The 23,457-nt window shown below is 36.0% G+C and overlaps 1 protein-coding gene and 1 non-coding gene across 3 annotated transcripts in view; both read right to left on the bottom strand.

Annotated features, from left to right (window-relative positions):
* The window catches only part of LOC120778116 (dual specificity protein phosphatase 15), a 107,349-nt gene that overhangs the window by 10,304 nt on the left and 73,588 nt on the right, over positions 1 to 23,457 (bottom strand). The window lies entirely within an intron of this gene.
* On the bottom strand, positions 6,075 to 6,272 carry LOC120779215. The gene has a single exon (XR_005705618.1). It is a non-coding gene; the product is annotated as a U2 spliceosomal RNA (small nuclear RNA).

The following is a 23,457-nucleotide window of genomic DNA, read 5'->3' as shown; positions in this document are numbered from 1 at the left end:
TAGATACTACTCATGATCTATTAGCGATGGATACACGTATTATTTATCGATAAATATTAAAACCTTTGTATGTCGATAACGATATTATTTATTGAATTTGCCTATACAAATATATCGAAATCTTTAAAAAGTAAATATAAACTATTTTTCGATAACTTTTATATCGATAATTTTATAATGCAATAATTATTTATAGAAAATTAAATTATTTATTGAACATCCTACATGTTATCGGAAACTTAAAAATATAATATAATAAACTACATATCGATATTAAATCGATTACTTGAATAAATGCTATTATTTACCAAATATGAATGCATAATATTATTTCTTGAACTCGTCTCTATCTCAACACAATTGAAGCTCTTAAAAATAGTAAGTTTAACATCGATCACAATTAAATCGATTATACGATACGTTCACGATACCATATTTATTTATAACAATATAAATCGATAAATGTTGACATCGATAAATTATCGGAAATCCTGTATGTGGAGTAAAATCGATTAAAATCGACGGCATAAAAATTGATTATTTCAAAAAAAATTTATACTAGCTTATCAATAATTTCCAGAATTCTCCACATTCATAATTTTCCTCCAGAGCCTCATTTACTAAAATATCGATTAGAAATAATATGAGTAAGTTGTCGAAAATTGAAACTGCTGCTGTTCATTTCATTTTAATGAATAATATGAAATTTTTATGCAAGAATTTTGTTAAAGGAAACTTTAGTAATTTTTTGGCTATATTCGGGATATATTTTTGTAAAGTATTTTCACCATTTGCTCCAAAATATCTAAAAGCGTTATCTGTAACTCAGGTTCACTACTTTTGATCACACCCTCGTACGCGAAAACCTTGAATGTGTGCGTCGAATGCAAATTCCGTTACCTGTAAACGGTGGAACAAAGGGAATTGGTGCACGATTGGCAAGCAACTGGTTGGCTTGACTTTCAAAAATGCCGTTATTCTGTACATGTATGCAGATATGTGCTCGTATCAGTGTGCAGCATAAATTCTCTTTCGATTTTTGATGGATGTGTGTGAGTGGGCGAGACTTTTGTTTTTTGTATATATTCTGTGGCTATTGATGCGAAAAGCTGACAGGCGTGATCGCTTCACATTTCTTTGCATTGTCACTCACACATTAATAAATGCACGCATGCCATCACGCACGCTTTTGGCCCACGCTCGCTTCCAAACCCGTTTGTGTTTGTGTATGCGTGGGATTGTGGGTCAGGCATTGCATCTTCTCTCCTTAATTTTGGTTATTTTTCGCCAAATATAAGCTTAATATATTGCATGAGTGGATGAAAGCAGTCGTGAGTGCTCGCGAGCTGAAGTGTTTGCTCGCGAGTGTGCATAAGTAAGCTCATTGAATATATTTCGCTGAATTTTGTGATGAAATATTTTAACTTTAGGTTTTTTTGGCGCAAAAATTGAAAGTATATAACAGTAAACGAAGAGTTTTATTTAAACCTTAGATCTAAGTTCCAAAACTTCTACTTGTATTCCTTGAAGTACATTTTGAATATGATTAAATTGCAGTATCAGAAATGTTCTCTGCAATAAATTGATTTTGGATAACGGTAAATATGAAGTTGGTCAGTATAGCTGATTCTACAAAAATATCAAAGGAGCATGTTATAATCTAGCTGAACCAATGTAAATGAGTATTTTCCTCGTTAGAAGACACTAAGGTTATCGATCGGTTTCGATTAACCATTTTTGTGTACTGATGATCTCTCTCTCCAGGATCTCCAGGGTTCATTAGACATTTTCTATCGAAATTCTTTGAGTAACATTGAGTTAAGTGTAAAAATTATTTCCAATGTTTTTTAGGCAGACGGTTTCCTGAACTCCATTTCTCACGAGTCATTAATGTTTGTGAATTGTGTGGATAACAAGGAACAAGGTTGAAGCGGAATGAATCTAGTACGGTTAATTGACAGAGAAAGCTTCCAACTGACGACTTAAGCTTTATCTAATCTTGGATCTTCATATGTCTACATAATACTACAGATGTCGGACCTTCCCATAGGAAAGTATTTAACTTCGGTTTCAATGTCAAGCATGATAATGCTGCTGATAATGTTTGCTAGTTGTTCTAAAGATGCTAGATACTGCGTGGTGGGTAGGTAGGAGTGCCGCCTCCTGAGGCTCAATTAGCGCTGGATGCGCCATTTTGATGCATTGTCGTAGTACCTTATAGCCTTGCTATTCCGTTTCATGTTGTGCTCGGACCATTTGGTGTACTCATTGAAACTTCTTATGCCCGTTATGCTTTTTGTGAACAACCATTCAAGGTTTGGTACCTGACGAGTTCCAAAAATTTTGTGTTTCCGTATTGCCTCTTGCTTGCAGCTGCGTCAACTACTATTATAAGGCAGGCAGATTTTTACCACAAGCTCTCCAAAAGCCAACGCACCGTGATAGTAGCTGTAAGTTTGTACATGCTATTTCTGAACCTAGATAGCAGGTCCTTTGTTCCATACCTGTCATATTTCGACCATATTTGTTTTGTTGTCTTGTAACTTGTTGTTGTGTTCCATTTGTTCTGTGCCATTTATTCAAAATGCTTATAAAGCTTTACCAACTAACTCGCTTTTTCGTTACTGAAAATGTTCCTGTCACCGACATCCCAAATTATGGACAAGTGGAGTTGACTTGCCAGTGAGCGTAAAGCCTTTCTGTAGTTGTTGACTACGTTTGAATTGATTTGTGGTGTCGACAGGGTAAGCAAAGCTGCCTGGCTGTCCATGTATATGTTTGCTTCTGTGCCGTGTCCTACCGCAGTTATTCAATGGAACTTCGCAGACCTTCTCTCTACCTAGTACTTCTGTTTGAAAGATGCTGGCTGAGTGTGGTAAGCGGAGAGAAAAAGAATCAAATTTAAAGGCTACTCAAAATCAAATCACCTCTTTCACAGAAGGCTTTTTAATGACATCTTTCAGCCATTAGCTAATGGTTTAGTGTGTGTCTGGCTTTGTATAAATGCGTTTTAGATTTTTATCTAAAATATCTATTCAGTAGAATAGATTGATGTTGATGCAAAATATTGTATTGAAATGCTCTCGGTGTTATCGGAATATGTTTGAGCGTATGTCTTTCAGTATAAATACATATATCGATGAATGTAACTGTTGTCAGGTTCCGCGCATTTTTAGTGGCCTTGAATGAACAACTATTTTCGCACGTTCTTTATATACTATATACATATGTATATACATATGTTTAATTGGAAATAAACGTATAACAGATATTTATTAGGCTTAAAAATTTCATTCAAATCAATTCCGTCACAAAAAAAAATTATATTGCAAAGTAACTGAATTGTTATATTTACAAATATGTATATATACATATATTATATACATACTGAATATACTTATATACATCACTCAATGCATATCTTCACTTTTAGTTGCAATAATTTTTACAAACAGAAGCTCTTCTCTTAGCTCTGATGACTTCAACAGACAGCTAACTGGTATAAATCTAGTATCTGGTAAAACTAAAAGGAAGTAAGATTTCAAGGGCTTATAAGTCTTTCATGAAGCTCACAGATTCTTTTATATTAAATTTGATTTCATAATTTTGTTGTTGTTTTACAATGTAAATTTGTTAACCTCAAACTTTGCGAGCGAAGGAGTGGCCAATCGAAGACTGCTAAAGCAAAATATGTTACGTTTGCGCCGATTATCTAAATTTAAAGTTTTGATGAGGTTCTGAGAGTTTTATTTTCATAAAATATTAAAAATCATAAATTCCGGTTTTAGGTATTTAATAGAAAATTGAATTGATTAAATATTTGAATGGACATTATATAGTCATTTATGTCGGTTCGGGTTAATACATATATATTATATATTATTAAAATGCTTCAGTGGTTACATGGGTTTCTTCGGGGAAAAAACAGATTTTTTCAACAATTTTTTTCTTATATGAAAAATGAAATATTTTATTAGAATTTTTTATTGATACTAACATACACCATTAACAGAGAAATTCTGAAATTCTGGAAAAACAAATCTTTAAACGCATTTCCGGTGACACAGTTTCGAGAAAAACGCGTTCAAAGACGATGAACTTTGCTTAGCTAGCCTCGAGCGCACAAGTTCTCAAGGCTGTATCTCCGAAACTATTATACGGAACAACTTCAAAATTTAGGACAGTATTCTAGAGGTGTTATAGAATTTAATAAGATAATAAAAAAATAAATTTTTTATACCCCGCAACTCCTAGTTGAGGTTCATTTTTCATTGACTAGGAACTCAAATCGTTTTCCAGATCATTTTCGTATAAAATTTAAGGGATTCCATGCAAGAGAATATTATAACCACACAAAATCTCGTAAGTCGGCACAAGAGTAGAATTATTATATTTATTTAGATATGCAACTGAGTAGATATTCACGATATTATAATATATACTAGATAACTCTATTATTATATGTATTACGTAAATACTAACACTTAATATAGAGTGTATCGTTCCATTTGGTGTTATGTTCTGAAATCATGGCTCCACGACCGCATAAAACAAGTGAACAACAAAGTGATCCATTGGATAAGACTTCGGCAGGATCTTTCAAGAAAGGGTTGGAAACATTAAACGTGATTTAAGATCCTTCAGGCCTTGTGTAAATACTAATTTTAGAGGCAAATCGCAAATGGAACAAAGCTTCAGGGTAACGCTGCTTATATATGATGAAACAAAATTCCCATTTATGGCCGAAATTGTAGATTTTTTTCTAAGCTTTGTGACTGTCTTTTGCGTGACTTGGAGGCACTGACTTGTTTCATGTTTTCTTGAAGATGAAGTAAAGCCATTCTCTAAATACGAGAAAGGAGCTAATGACTTCTCTAGGTCCGAGTACGATTTTCGAATTTTTTAATGTGAGGTCCAACGTTCTCACTTCCAAGGTACCCACCCTTAGATTAACAAAGAAAGGAACACAAATTTACCTTGTCATATCAGAATTTTTGAATCGTAACTGTTCCACTTCGCTTAACAATTTTTTTCATCCCAACTAAAGAACATTGAATTGAGATGCTTGTAACTATGAACAGCCCAATTAGTACTCATGAATGCAGCGAAAAGTTTAACTACACTAAAAATTTATTTTCAGGGCACATATACACATGCACATAACCTTTACCTTTACATAATACCGCTACACATTCGGCTCATACTCGTACAGCTCGTGAGCGCCAGGGAATGTTGAAGTCTTTTAGTTTTAAAAGCACTTTGTGTGAAAGGTTCAATATTTTTACCGCAAGCCAAGATGAGTGTGTGTGAAAAGTTTTACCGCTTTCTTGGCATACTTTCTTTTATTCATCAGTTTTTACAGAGCGCTACTTCGGTGAAAAGTTTCGTAAGCTAACAAGAGTTTGTTTGGTCGTGGTGGTTGGGGACAAAAAAATTTTCTTCTTCTCGACTTCATAACAAAAGTGTACACAAACAAGATACATATGTACAAATATGGAACATATATGTAGATCTATGAATATGTATTCGGCTTATAAACGGATTAATTGCACAAAAATATAATGAGGTTTAAGGAAACTATTTTGCTTGCAGGTGCCAGGTCTTGTTAGGATAATCTCCCCACCAACACTTACTTTAAAAGACATGAGGTATAAAGGCCTATTCTGGGACTACTAAAGTGCGATCATTTTATATAATAATATCGAGTTTACTGAGTCGAACCATATTGCAAACAAAAAACATTTCCTTGATGACGTCAGGAATCCATGAGTTTTTTGTTAGATTCTAATTCTGCTATTTTTGGCAAAAAGTCTGCCGAAATTGATGAGTGATCGAATCATAATTATAAAACTAGTCTTTAAAAATTCCGTTAACACCTTCCCCTTCGACTAAGATTAGCTATATAACACACATGTATATGATAAATCGTTAGGAACTTAGCAAGGAAGTAACACTACACAGCTGCCAAAATCTACACCAACCACGCTTTGACTAATTAAACAATCTTCGAAGAACTCCTTACTTAGATAGTAATTAACCTTGATGCTGTCTTTAAAACATTTTTAATTTATTCACTGGTTTGGGCCGAACTCCCGGTGGTACTGCAATACCGGGCCAACCCGTGATGGAGGTGGAGCAAGCCCCTAAAACACTCCGTCAATTTCCAAAAATCAGTTTAACATTTGTTGTCCTCCGATGGAGGATCTATCAGATGTTAAGCTGATAAGAACAGATACTACACTTTGATCTTAGCCATAAGGCCGAGAAGCGATAACTAAACCAAGACAATGGTAAACTATTTCCATAAAAATAAATGTAAAGTGTTTGAGAATTGAAGGAACAACAAAAGGTGAAAGAAATGCTGAATGTTCGTGCAGGTATGCAACCTTCTGCGGTGGTAGGCAAGGTCACCACGGTAACTCACCCTTATCAGCTTTTGTTCCTTGCCTGCATTGAAAGTGAATTGTACAATCGTTAGGGTGCAAGTGTTGTTGTTGCTATTCGAAATATGAATTTTTGCGCTGCATGTATGCCAGATTTGAGGAGAATATGTACATATATATGGTACATTTCGTAAGTATATAAGTAGCTTTTAGAGGTTTTTAGTACTTAACATTTTAATTCCGTTTTTTTGGAGATTTTAGAAAAGTACACATTTTCGGTGGCATCTTAGTAGTTTGCTAGAATATAGCAGACTCAGACATATATTTCTATTATTCGGATAATAAAATTATCCAACCGAGAATTTTCAAAACCACCGCTAAACGAAATTTTATTTTCAGGCATGCTATTTAATTTTTAAGTCAAGCAGTTTTATTGTGAATCTTAAATTGAAAAAAGAGCTTTAAGCCTGCAACCAGCAAGGTTTTAAGCTGAACTTCATTACTGGGAATATTGGCCTTTTGGCTTTCAGTTTTTATACAACTTAAGCCAATAAAAGCGGAATCCTAATAATCCCTGAATGGCTGTCCATATCCGGCTTCTCTGTAGCTTTGGCATTGAGCGCTATATTCATCTATAATTCCATTTGAGCGTAGTAAATGCTGAAAGTCAAAAGAACTAGTGATGGAAGTATTTCGATTTTTCTTTGGATTTGTGTATTGATCTTAAATATCATATTTTCATCAAATCTCATGAAAACACTTGTATTTTTTCAGTAGTCTAGTTCAAATTTAATTAAATAGTAAATTACAGAAATAATTGTCCGGAGTGCTTCTTTTGTTTATATTTCAGTATAACGGAAAAACTGAAGATGTAGGATTCGAAAATAATATAATAATGTATAACTTTCAGTAAAATGTTTCAGAAAATTCATCAAGAAATAGTCTTTTGTCAAAGTGAGGATCTTTTAAGGGGTCAGTAGGGCAATCTGGGGGCAATCGTTGGGTGTATAAACAAATTTTTTCGGAATTTTTTGATGACATCTGTCGGAGAAATAGCTGGGTGAATGAAATACGTTGTTTCACTGGCGATCACGATTTCTCATGTTTGGATCATCTGAAACACAAAAACCCAATTTATTGTTAAAATATACGTGAATGGTTATCGTCCCTACCAGAATCATGAAAAAATGTTGATATTTTTACTTTTTTTCCATGTTTTTTTACATAAATTTTGTCATAACATTGTCAATAAATTATAAATGAATCTGGTAGGGACGATAGCCAGGCGTTTTGTGAAGATTTAAAAAAAAACAAGTAAGGAACGGCTAAGTTCGGGTGTCACCGAACATTTTATACTCTCGCATGGTAAAGTGATAATCGAGATTTCATAATACGTCATTTACAAATTTTTCAAATACCGTATTTTTGTAAAGTTTTATTCCGCTATCATCATTGGTTCCTAATGTTTATACTCGTATTATACAGAGAAGGCATCAGATAGAATTCGATATAGCGTTATATTGGAAGAAGGCGTGATTGTAAACCGATTTCACCCATATTTCGAACATGTCATCAGGGTGTTAAGAAAATATTACATACCGAATTTCATTGAAATCGGTGTAGTAGTTCCCGAGATATGGTTCTTGGTCCATAAGTGGGCGGCGCCACACCCATTTTCAATTTTTAAAAAAAGCCTGGGTGCAGCATCCTTCTGCCACTTCTTCCGTAAAATTTAGTGTTGTTAGTCGGTTAACGCACTTTTAGTGATTTTGAACATAACCTTTGTATGGGAGGTGGGCGTGGTTATTATCCGATTTCTTCCATTTTTGAACTGTATATGGAAATGCCTGAAGAAAACGACTCTGTTTTGGTTGACATTGATATAGTAGTTTCCGAGATACGTACAAAAAACTTAGTAAGGGGCGGGGCCACTCCCACTTTTCCAAACAATTGCGTCCAAATATGCCCCTCCCTAATGCGATCCTTTGTGTCAAATTTCATTTTAATATCTTTATTTATGGCTTAGTTATGACACTTTACAGGTTTTCGGTTTCCGCCATTTTGTGGGCGTGGCAGTGGGCCGATTTTGCCCATCTTCGAACTTAACCTTCTTATGGAGCCAAGGAATACGTGTACCAAGTTTCATCATGATGTCTCAATTTTTACTCAAGCTACAGCTTGCACGGACGGACGGACGGACAGGCGGACGGACGGACGGACAGGCGGACGGACGGACAGACAGACGGACGGACAGACAGACATCCGGATTTCGACTCTACTCGTCGCCCTGATCACTTTGGTATATATAACCCTATATCTGACTCTTTTAGTTTTAGGACTTACAAACAACCGTTATGTGAACAAAACTATAATACTCTCGTTAGCAACATTGTTGCGAGAGTATAAAAATTAAGCAAATCGGTTGAGTAGTTCGACCGAAATCATGTCCGCCAGTTTAAAAAAGTGTGTTTCGAAAAAAACGCGTTTAAAGTTTGAGGTGTGCACGAGCGCTCCGTACGTCGAGCGGTATTATTATTTTTGGGCCTTTTTCGAAACCTTCCAATGGTAAGGTAGGTTTCTACATTAATTCTAAGGGTATAAGGGAACAGAAAATGCAAAAAAGAGAATATTTAAAAAGATTACTCTACTGACCCCTTAAGTCATTATTTATTTTACGAAGATATGAAGTTGCAATAATGCTTTCAGAGCGCCGGTGCTGATTGGTTAAACTTTGTGCGGCGGACGCGGTCTCTTTCTCTCCTTCTTGTTGGTATTATAAAACTTATTTTAGTATTTTTCTGTTTTTTAGCCTTTGCAGATCTTCGATATATTTTTCCATTCTCTTTCTCTCGTTATTATATTTTCCAATTCACGTTATGTTCACTTTTTTGTTGACTTTCTATCCTAACCATTCAGTTATTTTCCAAATTTTTCCAATTAAACGAGCACATAATTTTGCTCTCCAACTGGCCTTATAACTCGTTTCCGTTTCAATTAAAAAACTAAAAGCAATTATTGCCAACCACGCACACATTTCCGCAGAGAAATATGATGATTTGCCAACAAAACGGCGCTATGAAATTTTCCACATAATTGGCTTCGTGTTTTCCACATGGTGGCCAGGAAATTAAAAATCATCTTTGTGGCAATGCGCCCACTGTCTGGCAGAGATTATAGAGAAATGAGTGCGATTCCAGAAAAAATTATTGCACTTATTTTGCGACCATTTGAAACTGAAATGCGAAATGGCGCGAACGAATGCAAGCGAACAAAAAGATTTAAGGAAATTTCTCACGAGCTCGCAGATATTTTTAATATTCATATATACTATTATATACATACATATGTATGTGGTATGTATTTAAATATATGTACTTAATATACTCTTTAATATACTCTTCAACATTTTACGAGAAAATAAAAATTCCTTTCCTAATGCCTGTGGGTATTTATAAGAGATTAAAAATAAATATTATATTATTCAGAAGGGATTTTAATTTTTATTTTCCTGCAATAAACCAAAAATTCGGAGAAAAATTTTGTATATATTACATAAATATTTTGTTTATTAATTTGAGGTTTACAATACATTATAATGGGTATTTCAAGTAGAGATACTTTTTTCATTCGCAGCAACTCGGACTGACGTAGAAAACGGCTTGGCGCATTCTACGTCGAGATCTTAAATTGAAAGCTTATAAAATAAGCAAGAACTAAAGCCTCTCAACTTTCCTAAGCGACATCGTTTCACTCTCTGCGATTTTAAAATTTTTGCAGAAGATCTGACGTTTTCGAGCCAAAGCTTGTTCAGCGTTGAGGCCCATTTCGAGCTAAAAGGGTATGTAAACAAGCAAAATTGCCGCGTTTGGGACAAAGAGCAATATGAAAAGATACAAGAGCTGCCATTTCATCTAGAAAAGCAACGGTTTGGTGTGATTTCTGGGCCAGAAGGGGTCATCATTCCATATTTCTTTAAAAATGATGCCGGTGACTCAGCCGTCAATGGCGGCCGTTATCGCGCCATAATAACCAACTATTTGATCGTTGAAATTGAAGCTCGTGATCTCGACGATATTTGGTTTAAACAAGACGGCGCCATTTTTCACACATCACATCAATCAATGGACTTATTGGGAAAACACTTCGGCGAGCAGATAATATCACTTTTTTTCATGATAATTTTCGCAGATAACTTAAAGTACCAATAGAAGTGAGAGGGTTCTTAATATCTATAGATTAATCTTATATAATATTCATCATTATTGAAGCTCGAGCTTAAAAAATCAAAGTAAAGTTTTGGGGCTAACTGAACACAGAGCTTTTATCGCTTTAAATGATTATTTAATTATCACATGTTCTTTTTCTTATTAACAGTTTACTGCGACCTCTTCTGGTTTCGAATCATTATTCGAATATAATTTTTTCTACTTGTGAAAACTTCAACGGCTTCATCACCGATACTTTGATGTTTATGTTCTTGACATTCTCGTTAAATATATATTTTCATATGTAATTTACATTAATACATAAAGTTCTCTCTATATTTCAATAATTTCGCGCAACTGCTTTTCAAAAGTAAAGTAAACCAAGTATTCATTTGTGAGTAGTTAATTAAAACTTTGTAGACATCAAATCTGATTAAAAGCTCAGAAGTACGAGTATTTCAAATTTCTTCACAGTTCGCACTGCAGCAGAAGATAATTGAAAAGAAAAGAAAATTTGCGCTTTTCCTGCTACCGAATAGTAGCATAACTATAACAAGCGCAAGAGTGGAATTTATGCAATGAATGCGTTTAACTGTAAATATACATATGTATGAAAATTGTTTTTGCATGTGCCACATCGTTCTTGCGCATTCGCTGAGCACAATTGCGCAACTGATGAGGAAGTATTTGCTGACTGCAAAATTTGCATCAAGTTGATTGTAATGCGCCTATAAATATGCAGTAGTTATTGCAAATTCAACCGGTACTGACAACAGCGAGTAAATTGGTGAAGAAAACGCGCTAAAACTAACAAACAGCCGGCTAGTTTTACTGTAACTGGTGGTGAAGTTATCATAAGTAGCCTGTAAACTCATTTCGTTAAGGAAAACCAGGCTCTTTAAGAAGTTTCTGATAACATAAAGGCCAGGAGTTTAGCTAGTTTAGGGTCTCCGAAGCCACCCTTGCACAATTGGCTGCACAACTAGCTCAAGCAGTTTGTCTTCGAAGGCTATGCGCACCGATGCGCACCGATGACAAAATTACAACGTCATATTCTTCAAATAAAAAGTTTAACTCTTCTAAAAAGGCCCTGAAGTCATAGTTTGTGACTCAACAATCATGGGTTGATGCTAAATAATCGGAAATGAGGTTTCCAGAGTCTTTTGCGAACTAAAAAATGTGGTTGCGCTGCTTAAAATAATCACTGAGGACTTGCTTCGAGGAGGTGTAATGTGAATACTCTTGAAAACCTCGTTATCTGGCGACTAATGTACATAGAATGAAAAAGTGAGAGGGCTGAAGCTCAAAACGACCCAACACTGCTCAAGATAATTAGCACTTAGTGTCATTTCAGAAATATATATATATGGATATATTTTCTTTAAAGTTTTGAGATTTATACGATAAGCCCTTTTATCAATATCCCGAAATTCAATATCTCAATGGAATACTGTAATAAATTCGTAAAATGGAGAGGGAGGAACTTATGCTGTAACAGCTAATACTGGAAGCTAACTTCCTGTAAAAGCGGGAATAAATTTCGTATTCTCCCTAGATTAAATATTAAATTTCTTTGCTGCAAGATCCAAATAATTTTATTATAATCCTCCAAGTATTCTTCTTTATTGGCGTAAACATCGGTTACACGGCTATAGTGTAGTCGCTGTCCCTTAATTCGCTGAGCTATGTCAATGTGGCGAATATCTCTCACGGCTTCCGGTCTTAGACCAAGTATTCTCTGGGGAGCCAAAAAACATCCGTTTAAAGCAAGGGTTGTGCGCTGGGTTTGGGACCTGCCACGTAAGAAAACACTCCCAATGAATTTTCATATAAGCCATGTCGTTTATCTTACAACCACCAATGGGGAGCATTATCTAATATTAATTCACATCACTATGGGTTTGCACTATTCGGAGTTTTGGGAGACTCAACATGTGCAACCTAACTGATAATTCTCGCACTGGTATTTAAAATATTCTATTTAAAGGACAGTCTGATGGAAGGTACATAAACATCAGAAAAACCTCAGAGTTCAAGGCATAACTCATTGAAATGGGGATTTTCTAGCACTAAAGTGGGTCCAACTCATTCATTTGATCATTAAAATTTACGACGATACCTTTCTGAAATTATTAAAAATGTCTAGTAACTATTACCTGGAACTTCCAGAACCCAATCGACGATGGTTTGTGGTCCTCCACATTTATATTTTAATGGTTCATCTCAATATAGCTCAATGGATGATATGACCATATTTCACTATTTGGGAAGTGTTTTTTTTTATTATTGTCCTTTATGAAGCAAGTTTGACTTTAGGTGGTTGAGGTTTGGATTTAGGTAAATAGTTTGCTAACTAGTTCCAAAGTAACTATTCGAGAGACTAACCATGCAGGTCCACTAAAAGAGCTCACCAAGTGTGTTAAACACTCGTATATGTATTTGTAAGCAATGTAATATATAAATATTGCACATTACTGATTAAATATGCTTTAATGTGCGCTGCCATTATTGCCAACCGTCAATGTTAAGCCCACATAAAGGTAAAGCAAATGCAAGAGCTTGGCCCAGAGTGATCTCAAGCATGCAAACATGCACGGGGGCGTCATACTCTTTCATATGCATGAACAAACGGGCTCTCTAACAAATTACAGTGCTGTGCAAAAATAAAGTAGCAAACAGGTGATAGTTGCCAATTTATTGCTGACAACTGACGATGCAGTGTTGCATTTAAGTTTTACAACTCTCAAAATCCCAAAATTTCCAAACTATATTTATAAATTTAGAGCTATATAAGGGTATTTGTAGCGGCTGACCAGAGAGCGCTTCCATTTCGCTTTCGATTTAATAAATATAACATTTTTAGGACTGTGCCAGTTTTTTACACAGCACTGCACTGTGAGTGCTTAGAAACCTGAAAGCAGTTAAAACTTGCGCCTGCATATTTACAACAATTGTTTTTGTTGTCTTTCACATGCAAAATTGCATTTCTCATTCACGCGCATAATTTCACCTCCACACTTCTGGCTCAAATTTAAATTTTTCACTTTTATTTTATATCACATTTACCGTTTTCTTTGTTGCTAACTTTCTTCAATTGTTTTGTTGCAATTTGCTAATAACGGACTATTTGCTTTGTTTTTGCATAACTCGGCGTTGATTGCTCGTAAGCTTCTAGGCACTTGTGGATGTATGTGTTTGTCTGTTTCAGCTGTTGTGTGGGCGTGGCACATGATATTTACATACCCATACACACAACTGTGATTGTTGTTGTTATTCTTCTAGTTTTTTTTCCCGCCCTGCTATGCCACATTGCTTTTGTTGCTTTTGCTTTTGTTATCTTACGCTTAACTGCCTCTGTGGCCTTGAATAAAAGGGAAATTGTTTAAAGAGTTGTAAAACTAGCACCGAAAGCATAAACTACGATTACCGTACAGTTATGTGGGTGTGTACAAAGCAGCAGAAGGCGAATGGAAGTACATTTTTGCAGCAAGTTCCCCTGAGATTACGAGGGATTTACGCCTTCGCAACCGGGGCGAAAAGATTATGGTTTATGAGAGGTATGTGGCCCAGCTGAGCTGCATTGAGCGCAATAATATAATTATGCTGGACAATTAACTGATTTAAAGCTTAGGTTGGAAAAATTAGTGCACTCAAAGATCTATAAAATATATATATTTAGATGAGCTAGCAGAACTAAACAATCTTTAAACGGGTTGCAAAGTAGAGTATACACGCTTTAGATCACTAAAGCGTTTAAAAATAAACTGGGTCTAAAATTACCAACAGAATACTACCACTTTAAACTTTAAGGTTCTCAGTTTTACGACTAGATTTCGGAGTTTCCTCAGAACTTTCTTGTTTTATTCTCAATCAAAGTCTGTCATGGAAATTATATAAACGGAGCCAAAGGAACAAAGCTTCGGTGAGAATACACCTACTTTTCAGCTTTTACTTCTTAAGTCTGACAGATTTAAAAATAAAATATAATTTTTTTAAGAATATACAAAAATATGCTAGTCTTGAGAAAAACGCATGTAAAAACAAACTGATAAAATTTAGTGATCTGAGCGGCCTACACTTTGGAAGCCTGTAACTTAAAAAATATTTGAAATATTAATTTAAAATTTTAACATCATCCAGCCGACTTTTTTTGAAACCTTACATTACGGTTGATACATTTATCTCCTAAAAAAACACAGGTAAAAAATCGCAAAAGCCATATAATTTAGTGGAAAGAAAAGCGATTATTGCAGTTTATCATCCTGCATGGAAAGGATCCGATGGTTCGTCAGCAACCTTCTAACACACACATCTCTGTCCTGCAGCAGAATCTCGATTAAGTTCATAAGTAATATGCCTATTTATAGTTACTGTGCTAGAAAGATAAGCAAAACTCCACAGATAGGATGTGTGATACGTCTTCAATGCAAAAATGCCACCTAAGTTCCTCTAGCTCACATGTTCCTTTCTGCATATCCATTGAAATGATGTCCAAACTGTTAACTTTTTCTAACCAAATTTTTTTAATCCACATTAATCCTCTGGTTTTTTAATTACGAGTTAAGAAAAGAGTTCACGTTGAGAAGATCAATTCATTTATAAAAAAAAGAAAAAACTTTAACTTCAGTCCAATATTTAATCGAAGCTATATATACTATACCATTCACAAATGCAAAGGAATTCTTACTCGAACTTTGATCGGAGAGATTGTAAGGTGGTTATATGCTGTAGTGACTCAAGCAGAACATTTTTTTCGGATTTTGCATTATTGTCTTAGATAATGATCCGTGTGAAATTTCATGAAAATATCTCCTCAAACAAAAAAGTTTTCCGTACAAGTACTTGATTTCGTTCGTTCAGTTATAGGAATATCGGTCGTTCCGACAAATGAGCATGCATATCTGTTTTCATTGTAAATCAAAAATAGAAATTATCGCATTGATTATCTTGCTTAGAAAATGGAGCAATTGAACAATGAATTATTTACGATCTCACCGACTTGAAACTTTAAGGGAACCTCCAAACGAGGATTATGTAATGCCGTCTGCTCGTGAATAACCTAAATTCTCTGGTTTATAGTTTTACATGCTTTCAGATCATCTGTAAGCTACCATTTTACAACGATTTATATTTTGAACGGTACCAGAAGTATAACCTAGAGATTATATAACTACAGATTAGTAACCAGATCTGGTTCAGCCCCAATAATTTCTTGATTCGCAGGTTGAATTTAGAGCATTTTGAGAACAGTTTTGTTGAACAAAAATCTTTTGTGTACAGGGTCCTATTGCTGTTGAATTCCTATAGATATAAATGCAAGGTGGATTTTTAGCGGAACAAATATAAAAAATAACACGTAAAACAAGTAAGGATCGCTTAAGTTTAGGTGTAACCGAATACTTCATACTTTTGCAACTGGCAAAGATCAAAGCCAGGGAAATATACATATATGTTGGCCACATCAAAAAATTTAGCGAAGGCGTTCAATTTCATTGTTCGGCCAAATCGTGAATTGATTACTGTCGAATTCGGTATGTTATTAACTTATTTTGAAGGTTATAAACTCCCTTGATTTAATTACTATATTTTACTTGTCGGCAGCGAAAATTATACTAAAATCATACTCAAATATGATATACATATGTATGTGTGATGTTAACTCAGCCGAAGTGTCTAAATTTAATATGGTATATTGAGTTGATGTTAAAAACGTCAACCAAAGGATTGAAATTCACTTTATTAGGAATATGAAGTTCAGACCAAGACCAATATTATTTATACTGGACGTCAAGTCATTAATATGATATCATAATTTTTAAGAAACTTACACTTACACTTACTTACTTACTTGGACAAATTTTGTCTATAATGTGGCATACTCTAAAAGAACTTTTCGTGGAAAGTTTATCCCGGGATATTAATTGGTTCTTGATTTCTAGTTCGATTGCGCTCATTTTCAAAATGTGATTTAACGAGTTTTGTTGAAATTGGTCTATTATATTTGTACTCTGTAACGACATTACATCGCTAGTATTAGGGAGCATAAGAAAATACACTAATTTTGAATTCAAAAATATGTATGTATGTATGATTAAAAAAATTCTATATTATTTATGTGACTCGCCTTAATATATTGCGACCCTGAAATTGCACTTTGCATGCAGACCTTTCAATTTATTTGCATCACAAATACAATTACAACAACTGCAAAGTGAATTTGCATGTAAATAAATGACACCTGCGAATAAAACGGTGTCTGACATATCCTGTTACCAGGGACGGCAGTTGACGCGAATTGCTGGCGAAAAGAATCAATAGCCAATCGATTGTAATTTTATATGTAAATGTTGTTTAATGAAACCGCCTGCCAATGGGTAAACTGTAAATTATTTACGAATGTGTTTGTTGTTGGATAATGCGAGAATGTAAAGTGTTTGAATTGCTCTCTAAATTACGAAAGCGATTGCTAAAAGCGTGCTTTTAATGCTTTCGTGACAGAAGTGGTGGATTTTAAAATTGAGTTAGTTTTAGCTTTAAAATCTGATTTAACATTTTTAGAGGAAAGTTAAGCGTAATTATACTTTCGCCTAATCAGTGAGCCTCAGCTAAAAATATTGCACGGTTTTTCGTTTAAATTGAAGTTGAAGGACACAATAGACTTAAGGTCGCTGTTCATTTCTCGTTTATCAATCAAACGAAGTTTTAAAGAATTAAGGCCATCGTTAATCGTTGAAAGCTTCGCAAGCCTTGCCAGCCAAATCATTGAGTTACACTTTTTCTGCTTCTTTTCTTTCTTTGCTACTTTGAGTTTTCGATAATGCTCAGTTACACTACAGCAGATTGCAACAGTAATGTGTTGCCTACCAAGCTTGAAGTTCGGTTCGAAGAATGCTTGCAGTTTGATGTAATTAAGACCAAAGACATAGGGAATAGATGCATATTTTTTAATTTTATTGCTATTGCTTTTCTGTTTTTGGCTGGGCATTTTTTTTGAATTAAAAAAAAGGATTTGCAGTATTCAATTATTTTAAGTTTAGCCTCGGCACTCTGGGAGTTTCAAATATTATTGATGGAACCAGTTAATTCAGGTTTTTTAGTAGTATATCTAACTACAAAAGCCATTGAATACCACAATCTGTGGACCCCACGAAAACAGCTTGTGTAGATATTCGGAAGTTGAGCTAAGTCGAAATTTATTTCTTTAGGCTCATTGTTTTGAAACGGGTCTGCTCTATTTCCAGTGATAAAAAACACCGACGGAGTTGTGGAATTAGTCCAGTTAATTGTTCATTCAGAAATTTTAAAATGAAACTAAATTTTGCAATATCTTAGGAACTCTTTTTAATTTGCTTGAATATATACGCTTGTTGATACTGAAAGATAAGATTACGTGAACTCTTTGATTTTTAGTCGCTGCTAAAATGTACACTATAAACCCAGAGTGTCAATTTTAAGATAGCAATTCAGCCATCGTAGCCTTCTGAATAACTTCACCTATTTTAAATGGAAGGAGAGACCTCAGCGACAACCTTGCAATAAATAAGCAGAGCAATAGACGTTTTTAATTTCCGTTCTCATATCACTCCTCAGTTATGGTGGCGTCACAATACCGAATGATAACAGAGTAGGTTAGGTGAAGCTAGGTTTTGGTCCTTTACGATACCAGATGAAGTTCAGGGCATGGCATTCCCAATGTTGATAATATTCTCGTGTGTTAGTCGTACACCATGCTTGGCTATCTCGTTTACACCTAGTAGGCAACACTACTGCCCTGCTTCCCAAGCACTTCTGGCTGATATGCGGTATGAGACTGCTGCCTTGATTGCTGGTTGGCTGTCTACGGAGATGTTGACTGCCTGTTGAATGCCTGCAGGTGCATTAGAGGCCAGCTCCGCAACCTTTCGCAAAAGCAAAGGCCTCAGCTTGAAATATACTGCAGTGGTCGGGCTGGCTTATGACTAACTCCGGACAGTATATCCCCGCACCAACTCCATCCTCTATTTTCAAACCATCCGTATAAATGTTAGAGTGTTGCACGTAGCTAACATACCTTTATATGGTTGGCGCAAAGGTTTTTCTATTTTTACTTTGAACCTTCTTTCCCAGTTGAAAAGCCGGATCATGTAGTCGCTGTTTGCCAAACCGCCATTACCCATCGAACTATGCCCAAAGGTTCTATATGTAAAATCTCCTGCAGCCAGTAGTCTTTCCGCTGATTTTGCTGCTCCGTTTGCAGCGATGACATCTATAGGTGCAGGTTTAGTACCAGTTCAAGAGCCGCCGTTGGAGTTCTTAAAGCTGCCGCTATGCACAACGCAGCAAGTCTCTGAACCCTTTCCATGGAATTTCGGTAGGTGGATTTCCGTACGCCTGTTCACCATACTACTGCACTGCAGAACAGAATTTGTTTTACAATAACTGTATACCATCAGTTCAAGAGAGAGGGAGAGAGTTTCCAGGTTGCGCCGAACATCTGCCTACACGCATATAAAGCATTGCTAGCTTTCCTCATAATGGTCATAATACTTCAGACCATTAGTAGATACGTTATGAAGATGCCAATGTCGTCCGCATATGCCAAGAGCTCTCCACCTCTACAGACATTTTAGCGTCGTTCCATTCTGCTTTTATCTTTTTAGTGGTCAAGAGGCTTCAAGCCAACATTGTATAGCAGGAGATCAACACCTACTGACTTGGCGCTGCGACGCTAATGTGCACCGTGTAGATTTTCTCTAAAGCTTTCAGCAGGAAAGAAGTTAAGCTAATAGGCCTAAACTCTTTCGAGTAGGTTGGGTTGTTTCTACTGCCTAGGGTATAAAAACCTTAGCCTGTCACCATAAGTGTGCCACATAGCAGGACTTCGTGCATTAAAAACCGACTTTAGCCACGGAAGGGAGCGACAGAGAGCTCAATGAAATCTCCTCTGGACTTTCAGACTTATCTATCTTGCCGCTTAATTTAGGCACAATCAGCGCTCTGAGCAGAAATAAAAAACTGATCGATAAACTGAAAGTTTGCAAGTGAATGGTAGAAAAATAATGAATTACGCTGGCCATTTTCTTCTACAATATTCATTCAAATAATTGAAAAGTATTAGCACGGCCATGGGCCTACGTAATTCCATGCAAACTGCATTTAATTTTCATCATGAGCTTGAGCACTGAGCGCTTTACAAATGCGCCTCGACAATGTCCCTGCGCTGTTCAACTACATCCTGCAAGTGTAACGGTTATTTCGGCTGGACTGGTGGCGAAAGCACTGCAATTTGCATTTAAAATGCCTTAAAGCAATGAACATTTGGACGAATGGAACGTTATTTGAAAAAAGGCAAAGCGGACAAACACGGACAGCCCGGTGGTTGGCTGCTGTTGGCCGCCAGCGAGGGAGGTCGTGTGGATTGCGGTGGGCGCGTGGGCATGGTCGGAAGTGCCGGCGCGAACAATGCAATGCCTTTAACCCTTTGTTTTGTGCTGATTCAGGGTATACGAGGAAGGAAGTGGGTTGCTGACAGTCAAATATCGTGCCAAGCTTTAAAATATGGAAACATAATAAAACTAAAAATAAACAAATGAAATGTGGCGGGAATGGCAGCACGGGCGCATGATTTTGCATAATTAAAACGGCGTTGCTGGCGTTGCCACTGCTTCTGGTGCTGTTGTGGAGCGCGCGATAGAAGGCGCAGCTGTGTTGCGGGTATAACATGCAGTCGTAGACAAGTTGATTGTGCAAACCAGTGCCAAAATGTAAGCTCATGACAATGGCGGGATTTCAGAAAAACACAATACGAGCAAACTGAAGAAATTGGAAAACAGAAAAAGAATTGAAGAAAAAATAAAAAAAGAAATACAAATTACAATAATGCAAAGAATGTGTTTAAAAGTGGAAAAAACAACAACAACCATTGCCATTTGCATAGCGCACAATCAGCGAAATCTTTGGCAGGCGAATTCCCCAGCACGGCAAGGCTATGCAATCGGCGCAAAGTAATCACTTGCAACTTTTGCACTATATATATACGTAAATATGCCCAGCGGGGCGATGAAATAGCGTTGATAATGTTGAAATTAAAAAGCGAAAAACTTGCACTAAGAATTAATGAATGAATTCAATTAGGTGCGACCGACAAATGGCCGAATAAATTATTGAAATCTTTCGCTGATTGAATTGCTGAGATTTGAAAATTATTGATTTGGACCACCGCAGTCCTGCAGACATGCTCGGCAATTATTACAATTTTTTAACCTAATTAAAGCGATTACAATGCAATTTAAAGCGTACTCAAGTGATCTGAGTGGAAGTAAGTTGGGAGGTCTGCACGGCGTATGAGTGACATTGCGTCTATGAAGCCACTCGCATTTTGTGCTGTGTGCGGCATCGTGTTAATTGGACAATTGAGGGAAATCAAATACTTGTATAGGCTTCCTCCAAATTGGACTCAACGGTTGGACTATCTGAGAAGTTGCCGCGGCCAACATTTGAGAAAGACAATCTTCAAAAAATAAATGGCAATAAATGTTATTTCGAACTATAATAAACATTCGCCACCCTTCAGAACCTGAAAGGAGAATTAGAATTGTAGAATTATATATGCGGAAGCATTTATAACAGAAGTCCTTCTTCGACACAGCATTAAAGATGATATTAAAAGTATCATAATTTCTGCAAAAACGGCAATAAAAAGTACTTGTCAATAACTGTTTTAAAGTTAAGACACTTTTCCGCCCATCTCTTTAATCAGTGTGCGGCCATAGCATATATCAATCCCAGACAGATCCGACGGTTAAAACATGATTAGGTTCTTAGAAAAGGTTTGGATATCTTAACTTAGTACGAGAACTTCTTTCAATTAAATTGGATTATATCATTAGATCATTATCATTAGATTTTTTGAAGATTATCTCTCTCAAATGTTGGCCGCGGCTACTTCTCAGATAGTCCAACCGTTGAGTCCAATTTTTGATGACTCGTTTGAGCATTTCGACTGGTAACTGGCGAATGCCACCAGCCCACAAACCACACAAAAATTCTTAAATCTCTTCAAATTGCTCTTCGTCCCAAATGCGGTCTTTTTGCTTGTTAACAAACTCATTGAGCCAGAAATGGGCCTCATCGGCTCGAAAAAGTCGGATTTTCTTAAAACGTTTCAGGAGCCCAAAGATCGAAGCGATGTCGATTGGGAAGTTCAAGCGGCTTCAGTTCTGGCACAAGCTGTATTTTGTATGCTTTTAATTTAAGATCTCGACGTAAAATGCCTCCCCACGGCCTCTGTGTACACTCTCAGCAGTCAAATATTATCCAAGAATGAATGCTGGGTCTCAAGATGGGTGATGGTGTTGCGAATAGTATGCTCATTGGACCGATTATGTTGACCGTAAATTGAGCGAAGTGTGAATTTTCATAACAAACTTGAATGATTTGTAAACAGTATTGTACAAAAATAACATGACAGCTTGACACAGCTGACGCGACAAAAAGAGGCTTTTGAAAAAAGTACCTCTACTTGGATCACCCGTAACAGACAGTCGGTAACAAGCCTCGATAGTTTTGATTTTTCTAGTGATTAGGCACGTACAAAGGTGTGCAGACGCGGAGAACGCGACGAGATTGGGTGACAGCAATAGAAAAATGCTATTTATGAAATGTTGCATTAGAAAGTGACACTTCAACCAGCAGCTCGCTGCCTACAAAGACATACACACATACATACATATGTAGATATGTAGATATAGTACTCCTACATATGTACTCGTCTGTTTGTAAAAACATAGGTGTGCTCGCTCTCACAAGCTTGCTATTTATAATTTCACAATTCTGTCACTGCAGTGCTCAATGAGCCACACTTGAAAATGTCATTTTCGTTAGGCCAAAGCGAGGAGATGTGCTGGTGCTGCTCTTTTGCGCTTTTGTGGCAATTTCACTTTTGATGGCGTGGCTTATATGGCAATTAAAGTGGTAATTGCTTGACATGTAGTGGCAGAGAAGTGCTCCACTGCCAATATTGCATTTTGCGGCTTCTAAAAAGACACAAGGACAATTGTGCTTTTGTTTTGAGACAATCAATTTCGTTTCTTATTTATGGTTGTTGTATTTAAAGAATATAATGCGTTTTTTACGAGTACGAATGTTACCGAAATCGGGGAAAAGATGTATCTAATCGATTCATACTTGATGGAACGATACCGTTATTATGGAATAAGAACGACTAATCGAAGATTCATTGGTTTTAAACTTCATATTAAGTCGCTGTTCGGTGGGATATTTTCAAAACAGCGAAGGACTGAAATTGAAATTTATATAATATTGGATAAGCAGAGAAGTAGCTTCTAAAAATCTGATACTATTGACACATAACCATATTTTAACAGTGGAAATATGATTGAGTTAAATATTTTTGGTAAATACAACCATCTGACTTCGCCAAAGAAATATTTCTGGGAGATCATTACCAATTTGGAGCATTACTAGAGAGTCAGCCTGAAAAGCTGAATTATAGTACACTCAAGTATTCAGCTAGACGAAATCAGCGAAACAAAAACATCAATGTAATGATCATCTGAACAAATCTTTTTTTCTAGTCTTTTAAATATATTCTTTACTACATAAATTAATACAAATATTAAGCTCTTTCCTTCTTTCAGTAGATCTGTAAGAGAGGAATGCCAGTCTTTTGAGAAAGCAATCCTGAAAGTTCAAAACGAAGGCAAACTATTAAGTCATCTTCCAGTAAGGATCCAGTGTTGGGAAAATTGTACTATAAGATAGTTTCACAACTCATAGAATGCTAAAGTAGTTTGCAAATCTCTTTGAGCTTTCATCTTTGCTCATGTAGAGCTAAATTGAATCAAGTCGATTTTTTTTCCTTGGGAGAT

The sequence above is a fragment of the Bactrocera tryoni genome, chromosome 5 (genome assembly GCF_016617805.1).
Source record: "Bactrocera tryoni isolate S06 chromosome 5, CSIRO_BtryS06_freeze2, whole genome shotgun sequence".
NCBI classification, from domain to species: Eukaryota; Metazoa; Arthropoda; class Insecta; order Diptera; family Tephritidae; genus Bactrocera; species Bactrocera tryoni.
Note: the sequence above shows the minus strand (reverse complement) of the source record. Positions and strands in the feature narration are given on the sequence as shown.